Genomic DNA, 15,365 nt, shown 5'->3' on the forward strand with positions numbered 1-15,365 from the left:
CTAGGATTTTCTTTCCCAGCCTCTTGGCTTAGTCTGTCTTGATGGCTCTTGACCACCAAAATATTGTTCAAAGGAGTTTTTCTTCTGATCTTCTTACTCAGTCTCTCCATTTAAGTATCCAATTGTTAAGACTTATCAAGATGTGCGCTTGTCAAAGCGAGAGCAATTAATTCAATCTTAACTACGGAGCCATGATTGGCACCCATATAATACACACACACTCATTTTTAGAGCATGCATGCACCTGTTGTAGCCAGATTATTCTTGGGCCTTACACACAACGAAAAGAGTAAGCAAGGACACTTACCCAGTTTAATCCCTGCACAACATGCCAGCCACATTTGTAGGACCTGCGCTTTGCTGAGCACAATTTAACTAACTGTCTACTAGTGCTTCCTAGAGAGCTCCCAAAGGGGAAGGGAAGAGGCAAGACCATGACCCCACCCTGTCTGTTCCAGGAAGGGGTACTGGATAACCACAGAGGGGTGTGTATTGTAGCCTTGCATATAAGAAAAGTATTGATTAATGCTGTAATGCAAGTAGAAAACCAACAGGCCAAGGCCTATAAAGTAAGGATGACTTAGCCTAAAAAAGCCTAGGCTTGATATAATGAGATAACATGCAAGTGACCATAAGTCACAAGATGCTTGCACTGCAATAAATAAAATGTGCTAAGCACCAACGGATGTGACATAAAAAATCCAAAACCACCAGTTACTGATAGTTTAGGCAACATGTATAACTGAAGCGCACAAGATTTGACAGCAATAATACTATGGCAAGCAAGTGACACAAACACTGATGAGTTTGATGTAAATGGCTAATTAACCTATAGGAATTAGGGGACCTCAATAGAAGAAGGGTGTGGCAGTTCAGAGAAGTAAAAAGCGGCCCAAACCCTCATGGATATGTATACGATATAGGGAGCATCAGCATAACACATTATAAAAGAAGTTACCTGGTCTGCATACCGTGAGACATGCCAGGATGATGCCCACTGGTAAGGATAATAATTAACACTTCGGGTTTCCCTGCAAGGGATAGTATGAGCAATGCAAGTGCTGGACGTTTCGTATTCTCACTAGTCCTTGCTATGCTGTGATGGTGGTGGTTCAGTGTGCTATGCCATTAAAATTGTTCATGCTTCAAAAGTTCTCCCCAACTTGTAAGTGGTTCTCATGTGCTCATCGAGGTTCTCACACTAATGACAATTCTAACGCGATAGCTGATATGTCCAAACCCTGCCAGATTACTGTATGTTAAACTATCAGTTATAATCTATATCCAAATGCCAGATTTGGCTACAGCACTCTCCATCCTTCTAATAATACATTCAACACACAACTGACATCACTCACTGCTGGTACTGCATGCATCCCTGCCGCACTAATAATATATACGATAATATGCCACACATGGGAGAAGGGGCATTCAAGGAGTGTTGCAACAGGTGCACTCCCCACATTTTCCAGGGCATTCTCGAAGAACTCTACTTCCTGGCACTCTGCCTGGGAAGACGGAATTTCTTATTGCCCAACACAGGCCAGACCTGTTCCCCATTGTTTTGGGAGATGTTTATTTATTTCTGATTATGGCCCTGGTTATGTAACTAGAATTGTCTTTGTTGCTCATCTTTTCAGCTCTTACCTTCATGAATGGCCTGTCCTTAACAGAAGGTTGTGAAGGGAGAAATGGAGGCCATAACGCAGACGAGAAGTGGGAGGTAGTTCAGAGAACAGGGACTACCATGCAGTGCTGAAGCAGGGAGCACAAGGAAGGAATTTCAATGTGGAGGACTCCCTGATGGCTTACAAGGAATTTAAGTGATGCACAGGGGCCTTTTGTTGGCTGTCTGTGCAGGGATCATTTAATTCACACGACATTTATTGGTCATATTTTGTAGCTTTGTTCATAAGTAATGATGGAAGTTGAAGAAGGAGAGAGGGTTTCTCCACTGTGAATAGAAGTATATGTACAGGAGTGTGATAATGGCTGGTGACTGGGTAAATGCACTGTCCCATCTTTTTTGTCATTAGATGAATAATTCTGCAAACACACGCCCATTCACCCCATCACCTTCTGTATATGTCAAGCTATTACTTGTGCCAGCATTACTGTATAGTGGCACAATGGGGTATGCTGTGAAAATGCTGTACAGTGGAAGGTTTGATATATATAGAAGGAGAGAGAGAGACAGAGAAAAAAGACCAATTTCTTCACCTCAGGGGCAAAATTGAAGTTCACAGGTGTGATGGATTGAATAACACTTCATCACAAGAGCCAATTTTCTACCTTCCCCCCTGCAGCTCTTAGAACACGGATTTAGATTTGATTAATGGTTTTTCTCTCTTTTTCCCCCCTGATTTTTTTTTCTTTTTTGAAAGGCAAATACAGAATTTTGTGATTTCCTGTGCTCAACAGAAGCTGGTTGTTTTTAGCAAAAGCCATTGTTCTCTCTAAACAGGTAGCTAACTGATTAATTATCTTTATTTTTTTATGTGAGACAAGTAGAATTCTTTCATTTGTGAAAATAAAAAGTTGAAAGGAAAGAGAAAGCCATGAAAAGATTAATTATTGATATTATTATTATTATGTGTATAATCATAGCATCAAGGAGTCGCAGTCACAGTCCAGGACCTCATTAAACACAAACACAAAACAAAAAAGCTAATCCCTGCCCCCTGCCCCTACCTACTTAATTTACATAGCAATATAAGAATAGCCATACTGGGTCAAACTATTAGTCCATCTAGCCCAGTATCCTGTATTCTGACAGTGGCCAGTGCCAGATACTTCAGAGGAAATGAACAGAACAGGGCAATGTCCAATGATCCATTCCCTCCATCTAGACTCAGCTTCTGGCAGTTAGAGGTTTAGGGACACCCCGAGCATGGGGCTGCATTCCTGACCACTTTGGCTAATAGTCACTATGGAGCTCTCCTTCATGATGTTACCTAATTCTTTTTTTAATCCAGCTGTAGTTTTGGCCTTCACAACATCCCCTGGCAACAAGTTCCGCAGATTGACTGTGTTGTGTGAAGTTCTTCCTTAAGTTGATTTTAAACTTGCTGCCTATTAATTTCATTGGGTGATCCCTGATTCTTGTGTTATGTGAAGGGGTAAATATCACTTCCTTATTCACGTTCCTCACCCCAGTCATGATTTTATAGACCTCTACCATATTACCCTTTGGTTAGCTATTTCTAAGCTGAACAGTCCCAGTTTTTGTAAATCTTTCCTTGAATGGAAGCTGTTCCATACTCCTAATCATTTTTGTTGCCTTTCTCTGTACCTTTTCCAATTCTAATATATCTTTTTTGAGATGGGGTGACCAGATCTGCACACAGTATTCAAGGTGTGGGCATACCATGGTTTTATATAGAGGCATGACGATATTTTCTGTCTTATTATCTCACCCTTTCCTAATGGTTCCTAACATTCTGTTAGCTGTTTTTGTCTGGGTGGAAATGGTAGACAGAGATGCGGAATGGGAGAGAAATAAGTTGGGGGGAAGAAAAAAGTAACTGAAAGCCCTGACTCAGGATATGTCTACACTTTGGGCTCTGGGGTGTGATCCCCAGCTCAAAGGGATGTATCTGTGCTCACTCTATGGAGCTACTGCGCTACAAACAGAATGTAGCTGTGACAGGCTGGGTGGTGGGATGGTCTAACAGCCCTGAGGATGATCGGCATCTACCTGAGGCAGCTAGCCTGTCCCACTGTATGCACAGTGGCATTCCATTTTTTGCATGATAGCTCAGTCAGAGCTGGCATGCATACATCTCCTTGAGCTGGGGTGTATCCTGGGTGAATTACTTAAACAAGTGCATAACTTTAAGCAGTAGACTAATCCCATTGACTTTACCACTTTATTGGGCAGTGCCGCTAGTTGCTTATCCTGGGGCTCTCAAACATTTCCCCGCTATGGATCATTTCTTTGGAAAGAGAATCCTAGTATGGGCCTTCTCCCTTCCCCCACTTGCCTTACAGCCACTATAGTGCTTGTTTATATGGAAAAATAATGTTAGTATGGAGAGAAGATGAAAATGAAATTGTTTTAATGCCAATAGGTTTGGCTGCATTCACCAATTTCAATAACCAGGGTTATTAAAAAATTCTCAGAGTTGATGATATTCACTGGGGCTAATTACCTGCAGTACTTGAGTACTGAAATCTGTATCCATCCCTGTCTGAATTCAAATCCAAAACTCCCCATGCCACTTCCCTCCTTGGTTACAACAAGCAAAATGTGCTTTTCCCGATTAATCTAAGCAGCCTCAATGCACCTGAAAGAATTTAAAGAAGAACATGCTAGCGTTAACATCATCTGCATTCAGTCCAAGAAGAAACTAGAAAGTGTGACTAGCATTAGGAAGCCCAATTATGGAACTTGATACCGTAGGATGAAAGACTTCTATTAAATAAATGCTTGTTGATGGCTGATGCAAAGGAGACCCCTCATTGAGGAGTTCACATTAGGGAGATTATGATAAGACCTTTGAAGAGTAGTCTTTGGTTTTTGCCTTTGTTCTGTTTTCACTGAGTGTTGTGCGGCCCTAAAATTCACTTAAGAACAATTAAGCTTAATCCACAGTGTCTAGCCAATCCATAACCTCAACTCATCCCTATATATGGTAATGGTGAGTGATATGGGTCAGTATTGCACAGTACCCAGTACAGTACTGCAAAGAGGCTGACTGTTATACTATGGCTCCTACAGACGTGTGGCAAAATGTTTTGATAAGCCTGTGGCTGGTACTTTCAGTCTCTTTCACAAGCCATATTACCAGAGAACTGAAGACACAACTGTGCTTCTGCCAAGGTGTCACGTTGGAGCAGAGATGACTGAAGTGAGACTGGGCCAAGACAAGAGTTCTAAAAGTGTTTTATTGCCATTTTTAATATGACAGTTGGTCTCTGGCAGCCCTGACCATTATCCTTAATATGTAACACCAGCCAGAGGTGCTTTTTTTATGAGGTTAATTCCTTTGTGAGCGGCACGCTTTGGCATCATTAAAATGATCCTTTTAGTTAATCCCCTCTTGCAGTACCTGTGTCTTTCAGTCACAAAACAGCAATAAAGTTTGTCAGATATATTTTGGGAGAATGAAAGGCTGTGTGTTTCATGGACTAAAGGGAGTTTTTTGGACAGGTATCCTGGACCCAAAAACCCTCTATGGCCCAAATCCTGAATTCTATACTTACCTTTATTCAAGCAAAACTACAGCTGACATCAGAGTTTTGCCTGAATAAGAAGTGACAAAAGATCTCCTGCTTTGGCCCTATAAGCAGGAAAATTCAGACAGTGTAAAATTTAACCCTGTGCAGAGGGCCAGCCAGGGTCTATGAGTCACAAAAGTCCCATTTAAGCCTATTTTGAAATCATAAATCGTACATATTAATTCTTTGGACTGCAGTTATGTCTAGCAGCTGCAGTCAGAGACCAGGACCCCAATGTGCTGTAGAAATAGGTCTTGTTCTGGCCCATTGCACAAAGTTTTGTGCACGTAGAGAAAACAGTACTTTTTCCTATCTGCAAATGGATTTTCAATTGTCAGTCGATTAAGGGGTCTTTCCTGGGATCTATTAACAGGTTGTCATGGAATTCTTTTTCTTTGGAGTTCGATATAACTTAACTCTGTCTTAATCATATTGCTCCACTTCATTTTATTGACAGAAGCTCCAGGGCCCCTTCGTCTTTTATTACTGCCCCTATGCAATGGTGACGCCATTCCAAAAAATCTGTGCTGCTCTCGGTTCTATAAACTCTATTACCTGTGATTTACGTGGTGTGTCTGGAGTTTTTTGAGACGGGAGAAGTAGAGGAAAGGCAGAGCGATAAAATGCTCCAGACTCCGGGGTCCGTCAGCCCACTGCTTTGTGGTAAGGATCCGCAGTTTAGAGGCAATAGTGTAATTTCTTCCCTTGAATCATATTCTTCCTGTTTAATAAATAATAAGGACTCAGTCTGACTCCCATTGTAATCAATGAGGGTCTTGCCATTAAAGTCAATGGGAGCTGGATTGGACTTTTAATCCAGAGAAAGTTTCAGAGAGTGCATTTCTTGTAGCATTCCCATTGCTTATCTTCTGGGCTGGATAATGCCTTATAGGGAGAGTCCTGCTGCCACACTCCTATATAGGGTGCAACTTACCTCCTCTGATGTGACTAGAAGCTCTACTGGCTGGTGGCTTGAGGGAGGGAAGAAAACAGAGCCATGGGCCTCCCTTCTCTGTGCCAAGTTTGGGGCACCTGTGGTCCTAGGTGAGTAGAGAGGGATCAGGGACTGGAATTCCTGCATAAAGGTCAGCCAGGCTCTGACTCTTGGGTTAAAAACCTGGCTCCATTGAAGTCATTAAGAGTTTTACTATCAGTCAGAAGTGTTTGTATCCATAGATTCTGCCAGTTCCATTGATAATTTTTGGATAGTTACATGAAAGTCAAAGTCAACCAAAGGGATGCCAGGATCTTGCCAAAGTTCTAATACCATCTAAAGATAATCTATATTACAGTAGCACTGTTAATTGCTCTTGGGGCAGTCTTCTAGCAGTCCCAGCTATTTCCTAACTGGCTTCCCTTTATTCATCTCAAATTAGCCCAGTCCATCAGCTTAACCTAAAATTAGTTTATCAGCCCTAAACCCCAGGCCTTGCAGTCTTCCTTTGACTCTTTGTCAGTTTCTTAGCAGCAGCCTGACATGGGGCTGGGGCCTTTCTGCCTCTTCAGCACTCTGTGATCTCCTTACTTTATAGCTGGGGTATACTTTATACTTTGTTCTCCTTATTGGCTCCAGCTGTGAGTGTCTGCCTCCATGACTGGCAGCTCTGGCAGCTGTGTTGGGGTATCGTCAGCTGGGTTGCCTGTAACCTGGGTTGCCTGTCCTCTCTATGGGATCTGAAAACCCCATTACAAGCACCTAAAGCCCCATTCACAATTAGAGCCACAGTATGCTAGGAGTTGAATGTTAGGAACACGTAACAAAAGATGGCCCCTGCTGCAGAGAGATTACAGGCTATTGCCTGAGCCATGTAATTGGGTGCAGCGTATAACTTAATACAAACACATTTGATATTCTCACTTTGGGTGGTTGCGAGGAGGCCTGTGACCGAAGACTATGGGCCAAATTTAGACCTGGTGCGACCCCCATGAAGCCACTGTGATGTCCTGTTTGCATCTATCTTGCTGATATTCTTCTGCTGCAGGTTTGACCCCAAATGGCATTCTCAGCCATCTGTATCTCCCTGCTGGTGTCCAAAATGTGGTGAGTACATGCTTACCTTTTCCAGTAGTATTTATTAATATCTGCCTTTGGCATCAAGCACTGAGAATAATTTAGCTTTTGCCAAGTAAGTACAATTGCAGACATTTGGTAGTGAGCTCGTTTTAGTGCTTTGCTTAAATTGCTTGTTTCTATGCAAATGCGCAGCTTGCCTGGCTCCTCAGTGGCTACGAGGCTGCTTAGCCAGCTTGTCAGCTCAGTGACTTTAGCAATGATTCTTTCTTTTTACATTGGCTTTATTGGGCCTGTTATTTTTTCTCAGAATGCAATGACTACTCCGTGAGGCAGGTGCTCTGCTGTCTGAATCATTTTATTTATTTCTAAGTATAACATGCCTGGAAAACAGCCCATGCCTTCGAAAACATCTTGGTAATCTATCAGTGGCTTTGCTACAGGGATGCCACAGTGCATTGTCTGCTCTGGCTGCCTTTTTTCATTTTGCTTGTGTGTTGGAATCGTTTGTCCCAGGATGAGTGCCACCGTGTTCATGCATTCCCCTGCTTTAGGTGAAAGCAGTGACTTCTATGTTGTTTATACTACCTGAAATTTCAGCCTATATATTTTTCCTTGTTATTCTGCTTGAAGTTTACATTGTCCCAGCAGTGTTATGATTGTACCATCATTTTAAATTTGGCTTTGCTTGGTTGCAATTTACCTTTCTTTTCATGCTTCTCCAATGCTGCTTGGTGAATTACCTCTGTGTCTGATGTATGGAGGCTTTGCATTTAGACTCGAGCTTGTTAACTGATGCACCTGTAGCCCTGGGTAGTTAGTGAGGGGTCTCTGAACATTCTCATTCAAGCTCCTGCATCTTTCGTCCCTAGGACTAATCTATCACAAATGACTTCATTGTTTAAGATTTGATAACTGCCTGAGTCAGCTATTTTGCAGTTTGCCAATATAGGGGTCTGTTGTTTCTTCAGAGTTTTCCATTACCTTTTGGGAAAAGATACCTTTTGTATCTTTTTGTATTTGTATATCTAAGGTGCCACAAGTACTCCTTTTCTTTTTGCGAATACAGACTAACATGGCTGCTGCTCTGAAACCTTTTGTATGTGACATTTTTTTGTGGGTTGAAAATGTTTTTGAAGCACTTCTAGGATTTTACACTGGTTTTCCTGGTCTGCTGCTGACATATCCCTGTTTAGAGCAGGAGGCAGCCTTTGTCCATTACAACTAATAGTATGGTTGTTCCATCCAGACCCATTACAATTTTGTAGTTTTCTCACTGTGAGCTAAAAAATGTTCATTTGCTAATCTTGTCTACTGTCATGTCAGGGGCAGGAATCAGATAGGCTGTGATAATAATTGTTTTCTCTCTCTCTTTTTCCCCCTTTGTGGTTGGTTGGTTTCATTTGGTTTGCGGGGGGCGGGGGGAGAAGAAGTGGGAAGGGGGAGCGTTGTAGCCACATATTGTAGCAGTGATGTTGCCTGACCAGCATGAGACTTACTGGTCTCTTCCTTTTTGTCTCCTGTCCTGCCTTTGCTGGTGGTACATTTTATAGTTGATTAGCTTGTGCAGCAGTGACCCTTACCATTGTGTCCTCTCTCTCACTCTCTTCCTCTGCACTGGAGTCCATTTTCTTTCCTCCTGAGCCACTTTGTGAATGCAGAAGCATTTATTTTCTGTTCCCTTTCTTGAGTTAGTGTCACTTTCTGCTTTATTCTTAGGCGCCTCCAAAACAGAACACCCGGCAGTCTCTTTTGATGTAATCAAATGGGCAAATACCATAAAGTTATTTTCCTTTACAAGCCAAACCTGCAAGGGGATTTTTGTTGTTGTTCATTCTATTTCCACCACAGATGTAAATGTCCTAGTTGCTTTCACCACTAGTGGAGACAGGGCAAATGTCATATTCACAGAAGCAGAGTTGGCTTTGAGAGCTATTGATTTTTTCCTTTCGCTTTCTGAAGCTTCGCTAGACTCCACTAAAGCCTTTCTCTTGTTCAGAGGCTCCGGATTGAGACACAACAGGGACAGCAGTGATATTAGGTGATGCAAAAGGGAAGTGGGCAGTCTGGTCAGGAATGAGGAAAAGAGCTTGACAATGTTTTTTTTCCCCAGACGCTGAACCGTTTTTGTTTCAACCCCAGTACTACTATCAGGAAACCTCAGGGACCAGAACAAAAACAAAGGGGGGAAATATACTATGATGTACAGAATGTTGGGCATCATTAAAAAAGGGATACATAATAAGATAGAAAATATCATGTTGACTCTGTATAAATCCATGGTACGCCCACATCTTGAATACTGCATGCAGATGTGGTCTCTCCATCTCGAAAAAAGATATATTTGAATTGGAAAAGGTACAGAAAAGGGCAACAAAAATGATTAGGGGTATGGAACAGCTTCCGTATGAGGAAAGATTAATAGGACTGGGACTTTTCAGCTTGGAAAAGAGGCGACTAAAAGGGGATATGATAGAGGTGTATAAAATCATGACTGGCATGGGAAAAGTAAATAAGGAAGTGTTATTTACTCCTTCTCATAACACAAGAATTAGGGGGTCACCAAATGAAATTAATAGGCAGCATGTTTAAAACAAATAAAAGGAAGTATTTCTTCACATCGTCAATGCACAGTCAACCTGTGGAACTCTTTGCCAGAAGATGTTATGAAGGCCAAGACACTAACAGGATTTTAAAAATAACTAGATAAATTCATAGAGGATAGGTCCATTCATAGCTATTAGCCAGGATGGGCAGCGATGGTGTCCGTAGCCTCTATTTGCCAGAAGATGGGAATGGGTGACAGGGGATGGAACACTTGATGATTACCTGTTCTGTTCATTCCCTCTTGGGCACCTGGTATTGGCCACTGTCAGAAGACAGGATACTGGGCTAGATGGATTTTGGTCTGACCCAGTATAGCCGTTCTTATTTGTGACCTTATTTATATTCACCCATTCCTTCCCATTCCAGTTCTTCATGTGAATTGCAATAATCTTGGTTTGTTTTCATACTTCATTCTGAGACAGTGAGTCAACTAGATAACTCTAAGGTGTTCCCTCTGGAGAGGTAGCTACTTTTGGTGACAATGATGGTTTTATTCAATGCTATGCAGACTCAACATGTCTTTATCGTTCCCCAGCAATACAGAGCTCTCCATAAACTTCTCTGAACACACACCATGCATGTACTGAAAAAACAACAACCCACCAAAATATTTCTCTCTCCCAGTGTGTTGTGGCAGGATATTATAGCTGGATCTCGGTTTTAAGTCTCATCCAAAAGATGGCATCTCCGGTAGTGCACTGTCCCCAATACATTCTTCTGTCGACCTAGCTACTGCCTCTTGGGGAGGTGGATTACCTATGCCAACAGGAGAACCTGTCCTGTTGGCGTAGGTCATGTTCACACTGAATTGCTGCAGCAGCACAGCTGTGCTTAAGTGTCTTACATGTAGACAAGCCCTACATTAAGTAATCATTCAAAAATACCTAAGTTCAATTATTGCCTTTTGTAGAATTACCACCTACTTTACGTGATCCAGAGCAGGACAGGGAAAGAAATCAGACATGAACAAAGAGGAATAGTTCCTCGTGTTACTGTGAGATTATGAATCTCAGGCCCCATCCCCTATGCTTTAAAAGAAACAAATTGTTCAAAATAATCCTTTTTATTTAGAGTTGGTTGGGAATTTTTTGACAAAACTGGAAAGTTCCAGTTCATTGAACCCGAGGGGATGCCCAGGGTTTGTTGCTCTGCAGCAGCCCCAAGGTCCTGGGGAAAATATTTCCAACGTATGGTGTTTCCAAAATAAAAATTCTTAAGAATTTCCAGTTCATGGGAAATCCCGAGTTTCAGCCAGCTCTGATTTTATCCCCTTTCCCCATTCAGTCCTTTCTTCCAGTCAGTACGTTTACTGAAACCTAGAAATCCACACACTGCTCTTCACCCGCTCAACTATTCCAAGTGAAGTTAGAGGGCCAGGAAAGAATGTCTCTTTTAGCATCTTTGGCAACCTATTTTATCCAAAACAGTAAAAGGGTTCATCTGGCTAACGGCCATTGTGAGCAATTCATTGAAAGGGGAATAGGGCAGTAAGCAGTATTTTGAAAGCCACCTCTATAATGAATAAGAGGAAGATGTTTGATAACAGGAGTAGCTTTTCCCCTCAAGTTTGCTTACTGACTTTCCTTCCAGTGACCTACTTTTTGTGCATCAGTACTGCCCCACCTGCTAACACTTGTCAATACACTTCAACCTCACCCTGCACAATCATAGCTGGGGCCCTTTTGTTCTTCCCACCACCTTGTACCTGTCAGTGCAATTTTGCTGTCTCTTTCTCTGAGAGGAGGAGGGTGTCTGAAAACAATGGCACACACTGCACGGGAGAAGGGAAATGTTACTGATACTGTTTGCCCCATAAGGAACCAAGCACAGCAAGCAATAAATACATGGTAGCTTTTTCAGTGTCCTGGGTCAGCTTTTACATTACACGGTCATCTCTGAAATGTATAAGGGCGCATCACACCTTCGACCAGTGCAGCTGTATCACCCATCCAGGTGTCAACATGTATTCGTTTTCATTACACCTGCCCTCCCTGCTGTTTTCTCTGACAAGTTTGGGATTTGAGAGCTGCTTTACTAGACCATTATGTCCAGCATCAGCTAGACTGCCTATGGAAAGCTGCAGCATGGATTTGTTTTCACAAAAGGCATCTACGCAACCTGCCTAATCAGCAGTTACCCAGTTTGCTCACACAGGACAGCATCAGTTTACAGACCATACTTGTTGTTGTCCCTCCTGCATCCTCTGAATTATTCCAATCTGTCTCCACAAACTGAAATTAAAAGGTCTTTTAACAGGTGTTTATTGGTTTCAGTATCCCATTCCTAGTGGTCCTATAACTCTCTCAAAGAAAACAGGAGGAACTGGACATAAGGAGCCAGATTCTGCTCCCTGGACCAGTGAGGCTCTCTTATGCCACTCTGGCTGTGCAAAGCAGCTTTAAACTTACTTTAGCCAGCTATCTGGGGACTTCCTTGGCACTGGGGAAATCCCAGGTGGTCTAGCTAGCTCTTGACCAACCTAACCCAGTTTACATGCACCCTTGTATTCCAGAGATCCTAGCTGCTGGAAGGAAGCCTTGTGAAATTGTTGCAGCCACTGCAGCTAAGAACAGCTCTAAATTCCACCTGGGCTATGGAGAGGTCCCGGTGGCTTGAGGATAAGTTATCTGCAAAACTTACAGTCACTTATGTAGACTGTAGTAGCAGTCACTTATGTACCTGTGGTAGGCACCAAAGCATCAAACAGCCAGTCCTGAGAATCTTGATCAAGATGTTTTGGTGCTGTTGCTTCTCTTTTCCTTTTTTTTAAAGGACGGATGAGATTTGCAGATATTTCTTTAGTAAATGTTAAACTTTATGAATAGAATTGTGCCTCTGCAGATAAACAAAACCATGACCACTCCAGCATCCCTCTGGAAGGAAGGAGATTATTAAAGAAGAGTGCTCTCACTGAGGGAAATATGGAGACTGAAAAAATTATTGAAAAAACAATTTACTTGGCCAATATTTTCTGGCATTTCCTTTGCTTCGTGTTTTAATTAAGGCCTTCCTTTCTCTCAGGCATGTTTCTGTACTTGCTTTTGCCCTGAATTCATTTAATTTCACTTCTTAGGATAAATCCTGCCTACCCTAAGAAGTTCTTCTGGAAACGGTGAGTAGGATTTGAGGCTGTAAATATGTGGCCTAGCTCCAAAGGGGGATAACTTTGTGTGTTTTTGTTGTTAGTTTGTTTTTGGTGCCCCCTATGGACTCTGTGGGATGGAGGGGATGGGAAAAGGGCAGACTGGAAGATAGCAAGGCAAATGGCTCTGCAGCAGTGAAGATCCAGGGCCAACTGAGGGCTCAGACATTGGCCAGGAGCTCTGAAGGGCTGGACTAGTTGCCAGAGGTTGGATCTATTTCCACACATGCTTTGCAGCATAAGGGGAGGATTATTTCCTCACAGGCTCTGTGGAAATTATTTGTGTACAGCTTGGTTTATGCCTGGATTAGGACCATAGCCGGGAGAAGTTGATGCTCTCACATACTCAGGCACTTAAAAATGTAAGTTTGAAAGAGGTTTCCATTACAAAAGTCCCTTTTCTTAAAGCTTCATAAGGATGGAAGAGTTATAGAAACCTGCAGAATGATTTCTGCTGCTTTGCACAGCATTAGTGTCATACGCAAGCAAAAATCTCATCCTCTGAGTTACTAGTTGCTTGCTAATTATGTCTAGACAAAAGTTACATACAAAATATGATGATCGATTATTATTATTTATATTGCATTAGCGTCCAGGAGCCCCAGTCCTGGATCAAGGTGCTGTGACGCTAGGACAGAACAAATGGAGGGTCCCTGCCCCAAAGAGTTTACAATAATCTCTCTACCTGTACAAAACCTAATTTTATCCATTGCAGAATGACTCTCCCAAACTGCTCCAAGCCATTATTCAGCACTTCTTTATATCCTAAGGAAAGTCATCTGGCTCTAGCCATCCGGGGAGGGGGGTAAGTGATCTGAAGATCTCTCACAAAGATCACCCTGACAGCAGCTAACTCTCCTTGAAACCAGGGGAATGTTAGTTTGAGAGCCTCATACAGTTGTAATGGGCACTGGAACCATATGAGGGAAGAGGCAGTTTTTCAAATAGACAGGACTGAATGCATTTACAGGTGAAGACCAGAAATCAGATCCCACGGCACTGAGGCACAATGCTCTTTATGGGAAACCCTGCTGAATTAGTGGGAAGCTGCATTCTGCCCTAGCTACCACTTTGCAATAGTCTTAAGGTAAAGCCCATGTAAAACACATTTCAGCAACCTGGTCTTGAGGCACTAGGTGAATCTGACAAGATCTACAACTGAAAGAAAAGGTCAAACCTTCTGACCAGGTACCACCAGTGAAATGCACTCTTGCCAACTGCTGCTATTTAGCAGCGACGGGGATACAACATGCCTTCCCCAGGATGTAAGCCTGCACAACAAATGGGACAATATTCCATAGTCTCCCCCCATTGCTTCCTCCCGCCCTCTGAACATCAGCTCAGTATTATCTGGGTTGATCTTATAAGAGCTAGCCCCCATTCCCACTCAGGTGTCGAAGATACTCATCCACACTGGACACAGGGAAGAAAGGAGAGCAGCAGAATACAGACCCTGGACTTCAGAAAAGCAGATTTTGACAACCTCAGGGAACCGATGGGCAGGATCCCCTGGGAGAATAACATGAGGGGGAAAGGAGTCCAGGAGAGCTGGCTATATTTTAAAGAATCCTTATTGAGGTTACAGGGACAAACCATCCCGATGTGTAGAAAGAATAGTAAATATGGCAGGCGACCAGCTTGGCTTAACAGTGAAATCCTTGCTGATCTTAAACACAAAAAAGAAGCTTACAAGAAGCAGAAGATTGGACAAATAACCAGGGAAGAGTATAAAAATATTGCTCGGGCATGCAGGAGTGAAATCAGGAAGGCCAAATCACACCTGGAGGTGCAGCTAGCAAGAGATGTTAAGAGAAACAAGAAGGGTTTCTTCAGGTATGTTAGCAACAAGAAGAAAGTCAAGGAAAGTGTGGGCCCCTTACTGAATGAGGGAGGCAACCTAGTGACAGAGGATGTGGAAAAAGCTAATGTACTCAATGCTTTTTTTGCCTCTGTCTTCATGAACAAGGTCAGCTCCCAGACTGCTGCACTGGGCAGCGCAGCATTGGGAGGAGGTGACCAGCCCTCTGTGAAGAAAGAATTGGTTCGGGACTATTTAGAAAAGCTGGACGAGCACAAATCCATGGGGCCGGCTGCGCTGCATCCGAGAGTGCTAAAGGAGTGGCAGATGTGATTGCAGAGCCATTGGCCATTATCTTTGAAAACTCATGGCGATCAGGGGAGGTCCCGGATGACTGGAAAAAGGCTAATGTAGTGCCCATCTTTAAAAAAGGGAAGAAGGAGGATCCTGGGAACTACAGGTCAATCAGCCTCACCTCAGTCCCTGGAAAAATCTTGGAGCAGGTCCTCAAGGAATCAATTCTGAAGCACTTAGAGGAGAAGAAAGTGATCAGAACAGTCAGCATGGATTCACCAAGGGCAAGTCAT

The sequence above is a fragment of the Caretta caretta genome, chromosome 9 (assembly GCF_965140235.1).
Source record: "Caretta caretta isolate rCarCar2 chromosome 9, rCarCar1.hap1, whole genome shotgun sequence".
Taxonomy (NCBI): Eukaryota; Metazoa; Chordata; order Testudines; family Cheloniidae; genus Caretta; species Caretta caretta.